The following is a 16,634-nucleotide window of genomic DNA, read 5'->3' on the forward strand; positions in this document are numbered from 1 at the left end:
AGAAAATTTCTTGCAGACGCATAGCCGACCCACTCATGCTCATCCCATCAATCTTTCTATTCAAAGCCTCTAACTGTGCTGAGACAGCCGACAAATCATTAACTTGATTAACTCCAGCACCTCGTCTCTGCCTATCAGACTGAGGATGATAGCTACTAGCAGCCATCTCCTCCAATAACTCATATCCTTCCTCTGCCGTCTTTCTCAGTAAGTTACCACAGGCAGCAGCATCTATCATAGTACGGTTAGGAGTAAGCAGACCGTAGTAGAAAGTTTGAACAACTAACCCAAGAGGCAGCTCATGGTGTGGACATCTCCTCAACAAGTCCTTGTAGCGCTCCCATGCCTCGTAAAGTGACTCTTGCTCATATTGGGCAAAAGTAGTAATGTCGGCTCTAAGCTTCATAGTCTTCGACGGAGGAAGGTACTTGATTATGAATGCCTTTGCCATATCCTCCCATGTAGTAATAGACCCTACAGGCAAACAGTTTAACCAAGACTTAGCTTTTTCTCTCAATGAAAATGGAAATGAACGCAAACGAACAGCATCATCAGACACGCCATTAAACTTAAAAGTATCACAAATTTCAAGAAAGTCAGCTATATGAGAGTTAGGGTCGTCAAGTGCACTTCCCCATAATTGGACAGTGTTCTGAATCATCTGAATGATAGCTGGCTTGATCTCAAAATGATTAACTCGGATGACTGGTCTTACGATGCTTGGACGTGCTCCATCAAGAGACGGCTGTGCATAATCCACCATCGGTATACGCCTTGGCTCCTCTCTTTGTTGATCGCCTTCCATTCTTTCCTTCGCTCTTTGCTGCTGTAGTCGACGTCTAGCTGTGCGTTCGATCTCGGGGTCAAAAGGCTCAAGCTTACACTCGAGTGATCTTCGAATGCACCACAAAAAAAATCTGCAACACAATGAGAGTATCAAATAACAATAAAATAAATAATACTAAAGAATTTAAATGAAAAATAAAAATTTGTGAATCAACAGTCCCCGGCAACGACGCCAAAAACTTGATCGAGCAAAACTTGCACAGTGAATAGTCCCAAAATTTATTTTATAAATGAAAGCTCGATTTAAATATCGCAAGTGCACGATAGTCAAGTTATAATAAACGTAAGTGAATACGAGTATCGATCCACAAGGATTGCGTTACACTATTTTTATTTTCAACTAAAATTTCTTTAGCAACGATAAATTGAGTTGATGATTAAAATAATGTAAATTAAACAATTAAAATAATTAAAATGCAAAAAAAACGTGTTCAAGAACGCAAGAGAAATGAATTTGTTGGGAAATTATCAGTTCACCTACCACTCATGTTTAAATAATTACACTCGACTTTTACTCGTGCATTCGACGGAATTCCCTAGACTAATTAATATACTCTGTCGAGCTATATTAATACTAATCCTAAACATGCAGTACTCAAGTGTCCTCAAGTATTTAACAGTTCAAGATTGCATTACATTCTATGGAATCCATTAGCTTTCATCCGGGTGAACTATCACTATCGACACGTATCCAATTCCATATATCTACTAAAATTGTAAATCCGTGGTTTATACTATTTGATTCTATTGTTAATTATTCTATCGAAATCATCAACAACATGAAATAATCAAAGGAAGTTAGCTAGGCTTCGATTGAAACAAGAACGAACAATAGCATTAACAAATCACTAATAAAAACGTCGAGAAATAATGTTAAACACCGAGTACGGGGTAGGATCCCCTCAAATCCCAACAAATTTAGAGTTTTAGCTACTGAAGTTCATGATAAAAACCACAATCAATGTAAGAAATCAAATACTGAATAATGAAAATACTAAAGATGATGACGGGTGACGGCCACGACGCGTGGAAATCTCGAGGTCTTCGAAATCTCCTTTGCTCCTAGCCTCCTCTCCAAGAAAAATGATGAAAAGTCTGATAAAGTATAAAAAAAAACGGCTGCTGATCTCGTGTGTTAGGTTTTGGTGTAGGATAGAGTCCCTCAAAATTTGGAAACAAATCTTTCTCAATCTTGCTTCTCGCTAGGGCGGTATATTTTGACCGCCCTAGCGAGTGGTCCTCGAATAAACTTCCTCGATCATATCCCAGGTTTCGCTGGAGCGGTTACTTTTGACAGCCCTAGCGAGACACTCGAGCAAAAATACTCGGCCAGACCACAATGCTCGCTGTGACCGCCCGAGCGAATCTTCTTCGACATTATGCCAAAGTTTCTCCCACTTTTTGGTTCAATTCCTACAAAATCACCACAAAATACACGAGATCAGTCAAATGCTAAATAATGCTAAAAAGATGCAAAATTAAACTAAACAAACTAATATGATGCATGAATACGACTCAAAACCAACACTAAAAACACGTAAAAACGAGTCCTATCACAAACTAGGTTACAAACCACAACCAAAATACGAAACAAACACCAAATGAAAGAATTAAAATAACGAAACTGATGGTGAAATAGCAAACTGACATCTCCGCCTCAGCGGGTTTGTGAACCACATCCAATTAGCCAAATCATAACATTCATCAACACCCGTCTTCAAGCACCTTATATCATTTCGATTTGACTAGAAAGTGTGGTCGTGTGTGTGCTGTGGGTCTCACTAGCTCGTGCTTCAGACATTTTTGTTTGCAAATCATGTGAGTCACCAAATCGACAATTCAATGCAAGTCTTCCTATCCTGAGTTTTGTTTCTAGTTGCGACCAACAAGTGAACACAAAGCGGCAAAATTTCGAGGTTGTACCACAGTAAGTAGGGATTTAATATCATGAGGTTTCAAACGGCTCAAACAGATGGGACGTACACTGATCATTTTCATTATGCACTTGTCAGAATTTTCACCTGACATTCCTCAACGCCTTACATCTCCATCTATTTAGCCTTGGGATAGGATTTCATCCCTTTTTGGCTCCCCCACACCTTACATCCCCTTTTTACATTCACAACACTATTATTTTTTTTTATTTTTTTTTAGTGCATAATTTTCTCAAGTGTACTCCCTAGGTTTTGAGTATATGGAACGTTTGTTTATTTGGCTTAGGGATAACTCTTGAGGTATTGTGCACAATTGGGACGAAAATTATTTCGGTGGACTCAAGTGATCTAGTCTACTTCATGTCACTGGTCGGTCACGAATGACAACAAAAATTCACTCAAGTTCGACTTGCATCTCATGTTTTTTTCAGTTTCTCCCACAGATTCTTAAACTCGACTGTCGTTTACACTACTAATAACACCCACTATGTGTGCATATGGAAATTTTTCAATTCACTGGGGTATTTATAACGAGTGATAAGACTAAGTAGTATGCAGTTCATTCATCTCACAATCATCATCGGCTACTAATTTACTAGGTTCACCATCACTGACACTCATGCAGGACAATTACGAACGTGAACAAAAAAAAACGTAAACAAATAAGAACGTAGACAAATAAGAAGACGTGGGACGACCCCCTCATACTAGACGTGTGCAATGTCCCCATTGCACAAAAAAAAACTCAAAAACACAGAAATGCAAACACAAATGCAGACTAATTAACATGAAAGCTAAAAACATGCTAGACTGAAACAACGATAAGAAAGAAAGATAGAAAGCGGTAAAGAAATAAAAGTGCAAAGAAGGGGAAACAGTAAACTCCCCTAGTCATTGCTCCTCCTCATCCTGCTCCGGTGGTTGCACTCCTGCGGCCTCCCCATGCTGAAAATAATCATACTAGAACTGGAATGGGGGAGGAGGTAGCGGAGTCGGTGGAATGGTCGACGGGTCAACGCCCCCGTGCACAAGCAAAGTGCGCATCATGGAGTCAAGGTGAGACAAATGGTCCGTGACGTAAGAGTTGAACTGACTCTGATGCGCTTGGAAGGCGAGATTTTCCTCCATCTTATCATTCTGAGTTCGCCTGCGGGGTTGTGGTGGCAGACGGTGTGGGATGGCAGTGCTAGATCCACCGGCTTCCTCCTCCTGAGTGGGGAAGTCCGCCCGTCGTTTCTCTCTTTTTCTCTGTTCATCCTCCTGACAAATTGGCTTCATCGGTTGAAGCCACTCCTCGTCGTCCCGGAAAAGTACCCCAGCCTGTGCACACAGTTCGGATATGATCGTCGAAAAGAAAAGCCCGATGTGGCTGTTCTGAGCACTCAGCATGATCTGAGATGTTATCAGTCTGCCCACATTGATGCTGTATCCTTGGGTCAACGCAAATAGTAGCACCGCTCTTTCCTTTTTAACCTCGCTCTTATGCGAGACTGGCATCATCCGCCGGGCCACAAATAAATACCACATGGCAGCAGTGGTGCGCAAATACTTCTCGTCGAAACAACTCGGGGGTCCCCCTAGTGGTTTCCATGTAGCCCCCGGAAGACACAAAGTCTCGATAATCTCAGTGTAGTTGGGCTCAACAATCAATGCCTGGTAGTTGGAGTCGTCAACCTCCGCTATTTCTACGAGGGTGTTAATCGTAGCCGAATCAAACGGTACAAGCTTGCCTCTAACAAAGCTCTCCCATCAGTTCGCTCACAAGCATTTGCATAAAACTCCCTAACTACCGACACCACTGCAGCTTGAGGGTGCTCACTAAATTTTTCCCATCCCCTTCGATCCAAGTCCACAATGGGCTCTAAATATCTATCCTCAAATTGGCGACGAAATCCCCTTTCAGGAATGGGGTTTCGGTGAAGCTTTGCATGATCATATCTATTCCGAGCCGCGTCACTTACAAAGCGGGTTCTATCAAACGAAGAAGAGGAAGAGGAAGAACCGGGGTTACCTCTTTGCTTCTTGGGAGCCATTGTGTTTGAAGAGTTGAAGATGAAAATGGTGGCCGGAGAAGATGACCCGATTGATGGAATATGCGTGTGTTCCTACGAAGAGATTTCACCTTGCCAATTAGTTGAGGAGGAATCGACAACCTGCACAAGAAAATCGGGAAAAAAAAAAATTGAGAGGAGTTAGGGATTTGGAGAGGGAGATTGGGGTTTTTCGTGCAGAATAAAGAAAGGGGAAAGGGGTTTCGTCTTTTAAAAGCAGTCGCGCTCTAGCGGTAAAAACTACCGCTCGAGCGCGAACCTCTCTGGATTTTTTGTCCAGAGGTAAGCGCTCGCGCTCGGGCGGTATAAAATTACCGCTCGAGCGCGAACCTCTCTGCCCATTTCATTTTATTTTTTTTAAAATAAAATAAAACAAAAGCAAGAGAAAATAAATACATGGACACGAAAGAAAATTTAAATCAAATGCAAGAGAAGGGGAAGAAAAGTAGTTCTCAATTTATAGTCGAGAGCTTGACTGTCGGTCCGTCTCAGTTCGGCATGTCTTGGAACCGGGTGATTCCAAGTTGTGGCTCAATTGTGCCACCCATGTAGTGCTTCAGGCGCTGGGCATTGCCGTAAATGTCCCATCCTTCCCATCTTTCAATTCTACAGCTCCTGATGGATAAACTTTCGAGATCACGAATGGACCGGACCATCGTGACTTCAACTTTCCGGGAAAAATTAGCAACCGGGAGTTGTAGAGTAGGACACTTTCACCTTCTTTGAATTCTCGCTCGATGATCCGCTTGTCATGGGCTTTCTTCGTCTTTTCCTTGTAGGTTAGTGCCAGATCATATGCTAGATTTCGGAACTCCTCCAACTGATCTAGTTGAAGCAAACGTCGTTCACCTGCATCAGTAAAGTTAAATTTTAGTGCTTTTGTTGCCCAATATGCCCGATGCTCTAATTCGATAGGTAAGTGACATGCTTTACCAAACAATAATCTTTACGGTGTCGTGCCGATTGGTGTTTTGAACGCAGTTCTATATGCCCAAAGAGCATCATCTAACCTCACCGACCAATCTTTCCAACTCACACCTACCACTTTTTTCCAAAATCCGCTCAATTTCTCGGTTAGACACTTCCACTTGACCACTAGTCTGGGGGTGATAAGGGGTGGATATCTTATGTGTGACACCGTATTTGCTCAAAAGTTTTTCAAAGACTTTGTTGCAAAAATGAGTGCCACCATCACTGATGATTGCTCGGGGTGTTCCAAATCGGTTAAAAATGTTTTTCGTTAAAAATTTTAAGACCACTTGAGCATCATTAGTGGCGTACGCTTCTGCCTCTACCCACTTAGACACATAATCCACCTGCAACCAAGATGTACTTTTTCGTGAAGAACTAGGAAACGGTCCCATGAAGTCTATCCCCCACACATCAAAAACCTCACACTCAATGATATTATTTAAAGGCATTTCATGACGGTTAGAGATGTTACCTGACCGCTGGCATTTATCACAATGGAGAACATAAGAACGAGCATCTTTAAAGAGGGTTGGCCAATAAAAGCCACATTCAAGTACCTTGGAAGCCGTCCTTGTTGGTCCGAAATGACCACCTACCTCACGGTCATGGCAATGGTTGAGAATTTGATCGAACTCTTCCTCTGCAACACACCTTCTTATCATGGCATCTGCACAAATTTTGAACAAAAACGGTTCCTCCCAAAAATAGTATTTCACGTCAGAAAAGAATTTCTTTCGTTGGTGAAACGATAGGTTTGGTGGAGGTGTGCCTGTGACAAGAAAGTTAGCGAAATTTGCATACCAAGGACAATTTCTCACCTCAAATAGTTGCTCATCAGGGAACCAATCATTGATAGCATGATCGACAGAATCATCACAAATAAACTCTAGTCTAGACAAATGATCCGCCACAACGTTCTCAACACCCTTCTTATCTTTTATTTCTAAATCAAATTCTTGTAACAATAAAATCCACCGAAGAAGGTGTGGCTTTGCATCTTTCTTAGCAAGTAAATACTTAAGTGCAGAGTGGTCGGTGTAAACAATGACTTTGGACAAAACAAGATATGAGTGAAATTTGTCAAGTGCAAACACTACTGCAAGTAACTCTTTTTCAGTGGTGGCATAATTTAATTGTGCTTCATCTAGAGTCTTACTTGCAAAGTATATAGTGTGGAATACCTTGTTCCGTCTTTGGCCGAGAACAGCCCCAACCGCAATATCACTGGCATCGCACATGACCTCGAAGGGCAGATCCCAATCCGGTGCCACCAAGACAGGAGCCGTCACCAAGCACTCCTTCAACTTCTCGTAGGCCTGTAAACAATCAGAATTAAAATCAAAAGACACATCTTCATAAGTAAGGAAGACAAAGGTTTGGCAATTTTTGAAAAATCTTTGATAAACCGCCGATAGAAACCGGCGTGGCCTAAAAAACTTCTAACTCCCTTTATTGAAAATGGTGGTGGTAGGTTCTTGATGACTTCTACTTTCGCTTTGTCCACCTCAATCCCTTGTTCCGAAATCTTGTGCCCTAGGACAATTCCCTCTTGTACCATCAAATGGCATTTTTCCCAATTTAGCACCAAATTCGTCTCCTCACATCTCAACAAAACCACCTTCAAGTTCTGCAAACAGTCATCAAAAGAAGGGCCGAAAATAGAGAAGTCATCCATAAAAATTTCAAGAAAAGTTTCTATCATATCATGGAATATAGCGGTCATGCAACTTTGAAATGTGGCAGGGGCATTACAAAGACCAAACGGCATGCGACGAAAAGCGAAAGTTCCATAAGGACAAGTGAAAGTGGGTTTCTCTTGGTCCTCAGGTGCAATGGCGATTTGATTATACCCCTGAATACCCATCTAGAAAACAATAAAACTCATGACCCGCTAACCTCTCCAGCATTTGATCAATAAAGGAAGGGGGAAGTGGTCTTTTCGGCTGGCATCATTCAATTTCCTATAATCAATGCACACACGCCATCCCGTAACAGTCCTGGTGGGTATTAGTTCATTATTATCATTCGTGATCACAGTAATCCCACCTTTCTTTGGCACACACTGAACCGGACTTACCCCTGCACTATCAGATATAGGATAGATAATACCTGCATACGAGAAGCTTAATCGTTTCTGCCTTTACTACCTCTTGCATCTTTGGATTCAATCTTCTCTGAGGTTGCACAAGAGGTGAGTACTTGTCTTCCATCAAGATCTTGTGCATACAGACTGATGGATTGATCCCTTTGATATCCGCCACCTTCCACGCAAATGCACCCTTGTGCGCTTTCAGAACCTCCAACAATTTGTCTTCCATCACATCTGTCAAAGCAGCAGAAATAATGACAGGTAAAGTGTTATTCTCACCTAAGTACACGTACTTGATGTGTGGAGGCAACGGCTTTAGCTCAAGTGTCGGTGGCTCCTCGATGCTTGACCTTTGAGGGGTCAAATCTCTTCGTTCTCCTAGATCCTCCAAACGCATCCTTATTGGCTTTCTCCATGGATAGTTGGCATTAAAGTGTGCCACTATTTCAGCTTTTTCTTCATCCAATTCCTCTTCTCCCAATTCAGTAGTGATGGTGGCCTCCAAAGGGTCCCTAAGAGCATCCTGCACATAGTGAGATACAAGAGAGTCAAAAGCATCAATTCTAAAACAACTATCAGAATGCAGTGTGTGCTTAAGTGCATTAAAAACATCAAAAGTAATCTCTTCCTCGCCCACTCTCAATCTCAACTTCCCTTCTTGCACATCAATAAGTCCCTTGCCAGTTGCAAGGAACGGTCTCCCCAAAATTAGAGGCATCTCTGTATCCTCCTCCATGTCGAGAACCACGAAATCCGCAGGGAAAATGAATTTGTCCACTTTCACTAGCACATCCTCAATCACTCCGCGGGGATACTTGACAGACCTGTCAGCCAATTGCAAGGACATCCTCGTCGGCTTAGGCTCTCCTAACCCAGGTTTCTTAAACACAGACAATGGCATAAGATTAATACTTGCACCAAGATCACATAACGCTTTATGAAAAACATCACCACCAATCATGCAAGGAATAGTGAAACTCCCTGGGTCTTTGAGTTTCGGTGGGATTTTGTTTTGCACCAAAGCGGAGCAATTTTCAGTTAATTTCACTGTCATGTGATCCTCCAACTTCCTCTTATTAGCTAAAATGTCCTTCAAAAATTTAGCATAACTAGGCATCTGCATTAAGGCATCGGCGAAAGGAATATTGATATGCAATTGTTTAAATACCTCAAGAAACTTACCGAATTGTGCATCTAGTTTTGCTTTTTTAAGTGTTGCAGGGAAAGGAGGAGGTATAACAATTTTAGGTTGTGCAGTGGGTGCTAGTGTGGAGTTAGAGGACTTACCTTTAGATGTCACAGTCTGCTCATCCAATGTTTGAGTTTTCTCCTTCTCTCTTGACTCCAGAACTTTTCCACTCTTCAACTCAATGGCCTTCACTTGATCTTTAGGATTAGTCTCGGTGTTACTTGGCAAGGTGACTGGCTCTCTACTTGCTATCATCTTTGCCAACTGACCAATCTGATTTTCAAGCACCTTTATCGATGCATCCTGATTTTGAAGCCTCGTTTCAGTGGATGAAATAAACTTAGACATCATTTGCTCCAAGTTGGACTTTTCTTCTCTAGGAGGATCGGATCTGTACATCGGTTGTTTCCCATATTGTTGTCCTCCTTGCAGGTCGATTCTGACTGTTTTGACCGCCCCATGAGAAGTTGGGATGTTGCCTCCACCCAGGATTGTAAGTGTTCGAATAAGGGTCATTCCTCGGGCGGTTTTGGACTCCCACTTGATTCACCGGTACCTCATTTGGCACATAGAACGGGTTGTCATCTTGACAATCTTTCACATAGTGTTCCCCTCCACACTTTTCACAGAATATCTCTTGAAGACGCATCGCCGTGCCACCCACATTCAAGTTGTCTAATTTCCTGTTTAAAGCATCAAGTTGTGCAGTAATAGCAGAAAAATCAGTTACCTGGTGAACTCCTGCACTCCTTCGCTGGGTATTTCTTTCAGATTGAGGATGATAGCTGCTAGCAGCCATCTCCTCCAGTAACTCGTATCCTTCTTCCGCAGTCTTCCTCAACAGGTTTCCACATGCAGCAGCATCTATCATAGTACGGTTAGGAGTAAGCAAACCATAATAAAATGTTTGAACGACTAACCCAAGTGGTAATTCGTGATGTGGGCATCTTCGTAGTAGATTTTTGAAGCGTTCCCATGCCTTATATAGAGATTCCTGATCGAATTGAGCAAATGTTGTAATGTCTGCCCGCAGATTCATGGTCTTTAATGGAGGAAAGTATTTAATGAGAAATTCTTTCGCCATGTCCTCCCATGTAGTGATCGACCCTACAGGCAAACAATTTAAGCATGCTTTAGCTTTATCACGTAAAGAGAAAGAAAACAAACGCAACCTGACAGCATCATCAGAAACTCCATTGAATTTAAAAGTATCGCAAATTTCAAGAAAATCTGCGATGTCGTGTGTTTGGATCATCTACTGCAGTTCCTCCAAATTGGACTGTGTTCTGAATCATCAGGATTATAGCTGGCTTGATTTCAAATTGATTTGCCCGAACGATAGGCCTCACAACACTAGGGCGTGCACCCTCCAAGGAAGGCTGAGCATACTCTAGCATCGGTATGCGGCGTGGTATCTCAACTTGTCTATTTTCACGTTGTTCCTCCTCACGATCGTTCACTTGCCTCTCCATCAGTTCTTTTAGTCTCTGTTGTTGTCTTCTCCTGCGGAAAGTTCTTTCAATTTCAGGATCGAGTTCAAGCTCCACGTCAAGTGACTCTGGCATGCACTAGACAAGATATCTGAGATAAAATATGGAGTGTTAGCTCAAGAGAAATAAAATAATGCTAAAGAAAATAACTAAAAATAAAATTGTAGATTAACAGTCCCCGGCAACGGCGCCAAAAACTTGATCGAGCAAAACTTGCACAGTAAAATCCCCAATAAAAATATGATTTTGTATGCTCAAAATTAATCGCAAGTGCACGATGTCAAGTAATAATATAGTGTACAAGAGTACGAGTATCGTTCCACTGAAAACTGTGTTTAACAATTATTATTTTCAGTTATTTAAAATTTAGCAACGAAAATTGATTTGATTGTTTATTACTACTAACATTAAATAAACGTGCAAATAAAAAGCTTCAAAATCAAGTAATGAAATGTAAAGTGTAAAATGTTGAGTAAAAATTCAATGAGAAATGGATTTGTTGGGAATCTCGGCTCACCTACCCCTCGTTAATTTATTAATTCGTTCGATCGTGATCTACGCTTCCGACAGGATTTTCTATTCTATTGAACACTCTCTCTCGAGCTATGCCAAACTAATTCGACTCAATGAAGTAATTAAATATCTTTAATTATTTATCAAGGGCAAATCGCATTTCGATCTATGAAATCCCCTAGTTTTCGACCCTAAGGACTATGACTATCGGCACGTATCCAATTTCATATATCTATGTAAATTGTAGATCCGCGAATTATACTACTCGTTCCTATCACAAGTTATTCTCTCGAACTCACTTGCAATATAAAAATATTGTCAAAGTTAGCTACGCTCTAACAACACGATAAAACAGTAGTAAAATCAAGAATAACGCACAATCGAAATATAAATTAATTCAAATCAACGTTCGGGGTAGGATCCCCTTTAATCCCAACAAATAATAAAGTTTAGCTACTAGAATTCATGATCAAAATAAACAAAACAAAGTTTAAAAGATGAAAACAAAGTTAGAAATACGAGAATTGACGAAAAACGCGAAGAACGGTGCCCGGAAAACTTCGATTCTTCAATCCAAGCGCCAAGTTGCTCTCCAAGACTTCTGACGGCTCTCTCCTGAATTCTGAATATCTCAAAACGTCCACCCATATCAGCCATCCTCCGAAATAAGGAAAAGAATCGAATGCAAAATCTTGCCAAAATTAGGTGGCTCTCGGACGGTAGAAAACTACCGCTCGAGCGCCACACCTTCTGTAAATTTCCTTGGGATGTGTGGCCTTCGTGCTCGGGCGGTAGAAAACTACCGCTCGAGCGCCACACCATCTGTAAATTGGCCATTCTAAACCATCTCTCGCGCTCGGGCGGTAGAAAAGTACCGCCCGATCGCCAACCTTTCTGCACATAGACTTGTTGGCTTAGCACTTGGCTCCTTTTTCTTGTTTTTCCGGCCATTTTTCCTGCAAATTCGTCACGCCCGAGTGAGATATGATAAAATGCAAATGTTACTCTAAAATGAACAAAATGTGATTGAAATAGACGTATGCACAATGCAAAACACACACAGACTAATGCAATAAAACACGTAAAAACCACACCTATCACTAACTCATTTCTTAATCATATTTGGGATTAATTGGATCAATTAAATAATCTAGGTCGAATTAACTTTTAATTTTTTAAAAAAATACACAAGTGTACAAATTGTTACAACATGAGATAATCCATCTTATTTAATTTACAAGATCAAGTGTGATATCTACAGCATGATCTAATATACAAAACTTGTTCACAATAAAATCATAGCAAACTAAGGTTCGACAACTACATCTCAATTGTTGAAAGCCAACTCTACATCTATGCCCAGATCTCCACTCTAATCTCGATCTTTCATCCTCTTCTTGACCCTGATCATGTCCCACCTGTTGTCATGCACACATACATACACAACAATAGCCGGATTACTTCGTTGAGAAATATATTTCCCTAGTATAAACAATGTATACATGTATTTCATATAGACAGATACAAAAGCATAAAACATTTATCAAATAGCATGTATCATAATCTGATAAACATAAATCGATACAAAACTGTAACTCAAACTCTGTAACTCTTAACCTTTGACTCGACTCTTATCTAGGAATCCCGGTTTGAATAAGAACGCAACAAGTCTCCCATCTACTCTCTCCTTCTAGATGGTGGTATGTTCTTATTCCTGGACTTCGGTACACTATATCGAGTATCTACAATATGAGTTGATCTACTCCTAAGCACATCGATATATACCAAACGTCTAGTAAACTGGCACCTCTGCCAATGACTCTATCCCAATATCTATCTTCTATTCTATGCCTTTCTATAAATCAATAGAAAATGTATCAAAACAATAACAATTAAGTATGTGGTTTTGGGAACTCAAGTTACATCTTACTCGAGTTATCAATCCAGGTTCAACATTGATTTATACATTTCTTTTCGTATTTCTTGGTTGACAAAATCAAATATCAACCAGGCTTTATTTTGTCTTCAAATCCTTCATTATCAATCTGGAATAGCATTCGAGAAGCACAACATCAACTAACAATTCAAATAAAGGTGTAGTACAATCAATCTCAATCTAATTATGTTTCGACGACATAATGGCGCAATCTCGAAATACCCCAGCAACTCAATGTCAATAAATACCAATCATAACTCATAACCAATAAGAAATACAATGTATAATTCTCAGGATCTGTATAGTGTCAATCAAACATAAGCTGGAATTGATAACAATTTCATACGGTGTCTGTTCTTCGATCTGGTTTCGATTATACGATTGCCACAATCTCATGAACATATATTATTATTCAAATTATGATTCCTCCAATATCAAGTTTTCAAACCATACAGGAAAGTAGTAAAACTTACGTCATTTTGAAGCCCTTGACGAGAGGAGCACAGAACTAAAGTCGGATTGAAAATCGGATGGCCGGATCTTGCACAATCACCATTCTAATATGTGAGAAAAAGTTGGAGAATTTTCTATGGAGCTTTCCCCGGTTCTTGGCTGAAGATTCTGAATTAAATGAAGGAGAGATTACATGTTAAGATGCATGGCAAGGCAAGTGTCACGTTTTCATACAGCATGTCTAGCGCATATGCACGTCGATTACTAGCGCATATGCATGAGACCTACTGTCTCGGCACTTAAGAATTTCCCTGCTCGCGCATATGCGCGCCTAGTCTGGCGCATTTGCGCGAGACTTACTGTCTCAGCGCTTGTACATAAATCTTGCTCGTGCATACTCGCGCCATGTCTTGCGCATTTGCGGGAGGTCTTCTGCCTCGGCATATGACAGCTAGCGCATATGCGCGCCTCAGTCTCCACGCATATGCGCGAGACCTTTTGGTCTCACACCTAACTTAGGTCTTCTTATGTCTTCTTCGGATCTTGGCCTTTCATAATCACACCAATTTATCAAATAATTAATTTCAGATTACAGTAATATAATCTCAGGCCTTACATCTAGTCTAGTAGTTCAGTTAGGCAGTGGGTAAGTCCAAAGCTAGGTGGGTTATTAAATTTGCTGTAATTAATCAAAGTCTTCTAGTGAATCCTACCTGAGGTGGTTGAAAAGTGACGTAAAAGTAGTTGAAGTCCCCGAACATCATAAACATATCTTGTGTATTTAATTATTTAACTATTGTTTTAAAATTGAGTTAACCAGTTATAGCATCTGTCGGTTCAGTTCTCACAATTACTGAACTGATGAATGAAAAAACTAATATACTCTTTTTTAGTTATTCAGTTACATATGATATACATAATATATCAGTGTTTCTTAACAAAGAATTATTTCGAGTGTTTTCCGCTTGGTTCTATACCAAACTTGATCTAATTCATCGGTGTATATATTCTTAGTACACGAGCTATTGCAGCTCTTGGAGAATATTTTGTTTGAAGCACCTCAATGTGCTACTGCAAACGATCCTTCAATTGGTATCAGAGCTATATGTTCTAAGAATGATATTTGAAAACTGATATTTTAAAATATGTTTCAAAATATTATTTAAAATGGATTTCAAAATCCTCTTAAATATTTTATGCGTTTGCCATAAGAAGAGAGAAGGTTCTGGGCTCAACAACTAACATTGTAGCCACTTCTCTCAATTCATTAACTTTTTTGTTTTAAGTAGCTTGCAGGGTTTTGAGTTCAACTTACAGCGGTAGAACTAAACTGCTCAACAGAAAAAATTTCTGTTGCAAGTCTACCAGTCGAACTGATCCACAGACGAAACCCAACTACAAGCCGAAACTGATGAATTAAGTAGAACTTAATCATCATAAGTGTCGCCGCTTCATTTCCATAAGAGATCAAATATAGATGATCAATGTGGTTCAGCACCAGTTGAGTCAGCTCGACCAGTTAGCCAGCACAGAAATCAAGTCCAAGGAAAATTATCTGATCTTCTGGTAAAAGAGAATCAAAATCTTTGCAGCATTCAAGGCAACCATTTGTTAGTATATTCAGTTCTATTATGTGTAAACTAACTGATGTTTGATTTTATTTAAAGTCTGCTAGTGGAGTAGCAATTTCCCTTACACTTGTTGATGTGCGTAGAAGTATAATACAAGGGATGCTTATTTGTTTAAATAAACATCTTGTTCATCAAGTTAGCCTTTACATAACTGAACTGCTATCTTAAGATTTGTTGCCTAAAGTACTTGACTGATACTAAAACTTCATTAATCGCGTAAATAATTATAATTTTGAGGGGCTAGTGTTTGATTCAGTTCTTAAGGGGGAGCTATTCTTTAAAACTGATTTTAAATTTTCTGTCCCTCGAACTGGAAAACTGTTTTGAAATTATTTCATTCAGTTGTTGAGGGGGAGAGTTTCTTTCTGCTACTCCTCGAACTTTTTTTCTTTATTTCTTTGATTCTCTCAAAAGAGAGAATTTTTTTAATTGCTCAAGTTTTGCGATCATCAAAAAGGGGGAGATTGTTGGAACAGTTCATGCTCTCAATCTTGATTTTGATGATAACAAAACTTGTTATTTTGTTTCTAATGATTTACCTTAGAGCACAGGTAGCTGGAACTGATCAGGCTTCGCACTGATCAGTTAAGCAAGGTAATACTAAAGCTATCGAGATGTAAACTGAAAACACCAACTGATCGACCAAACTGAATCAGTTCAATTGACATATTAAAGTACAGTTCAACTGATTGTCTAGCTGATAGGTAGTTCAGCAGAAGAGCTTCAGAAGCCCAGCCAGCTGATGAAGAGTTCAACTGATGAAAAACCCAGCTGACCAGTTCAACTGAACGAGTGAAATGAGTTCAACTGATGAGTTAATTATTTTCGCCAGCCCAACTGAAGATCAGTTCAGATGACCAGTTAGGAACATCGTTTAGGAATCATTCACTTACAGATCAAGACGAGCTTATCTTAGTGGATTCCAGCTACGCACAAAGATATAAAACATCTGTACGATCCAAGGTACAATAATGGACGTTGCAGCAAATATTAAAGCCGAGAGATTCCTGGAGTCATGTCACAAAAGTCAAGACACATATACCAAGGAACGCATTCAAGTTGTAACGATCACATGTGATGAGTCTTGTAGTACGGTATGCCTCTATATATAAAAGATCCAGACCATCAGCAAATATAAGAGAGAGCACAAATCAGAGTGTGTGAAGATAAAAAGAAAGGGCACACTTATTTACTTATCAGCTTACAAGAAGCATTTTGACCAGAAAGAATACTCAATCATATCAGCTTAGTTTAGAAGTATATTTCCCTCAGTGTGTGAGAACACATTCGTGTAGTTTTCAGAGATCAGTTCTCACACACACACACATGCACCACCACTAAAATACAGTCTTTCACAAAGACAATAAACTTGTGTATGTAGTCTTTCTCACATAGAAGTTAAAGAAGTGTTGATTGGAAGGTCTTTCCTTTAGTCTAGTTGTGGAGACCAGGACGCTAATTCATGTCTTAATCATTATTAATGTCAAATATAACAATCATGAAAAGTGGGACTAAATTTTTTTCTTTTTA

General features: G+C 40.0%; 2 non-coding genes across 2 annotated transcripts; both read left to right on the forward strand.

Moving 5' to 3' along the window:
- The first annotated feature begins 296 nt into the window (after positions 1–296).
- Positions 297–403, forward strand: LOC140815773 (small nucleolar RNA R71). Its single transcript, XR_012114419.1, has one exon. It is a non-coding gene; the product is annotated as a small nucleolar RNA R71 (small nucleolar RNA).
- Positions 404–10,010: 9,607 nt separating this feature from the next.
- Positions 10,011–10,116, forward strand: LOC140815797 (small nucleolar RNA R71). Its single transcript, XR_012114442.1, has one exon. It is a non-coding gene; the product is annotated as a small nucleolar RNA R71 (small nucleolar RNA).
- Positions 10,117–16,634: the final 6,518 nt, after the last annotated feature.

This window comes from Primulina eburnea, chromosome 15 (assembly GCF_022965805.1).
Source record: "Primulina eburnea isolate SZY01 chromosome 15, ASM2296580v1, whole genome shotgun sequence".
NCBI classification, from domain to species: domain Eukaryota; kingdom Viridiplantae; phylum Streptophyta; class Magnoliopsida; order Lamiales; family Gesneriaceae; genus Primulina; species Primulina eburnea.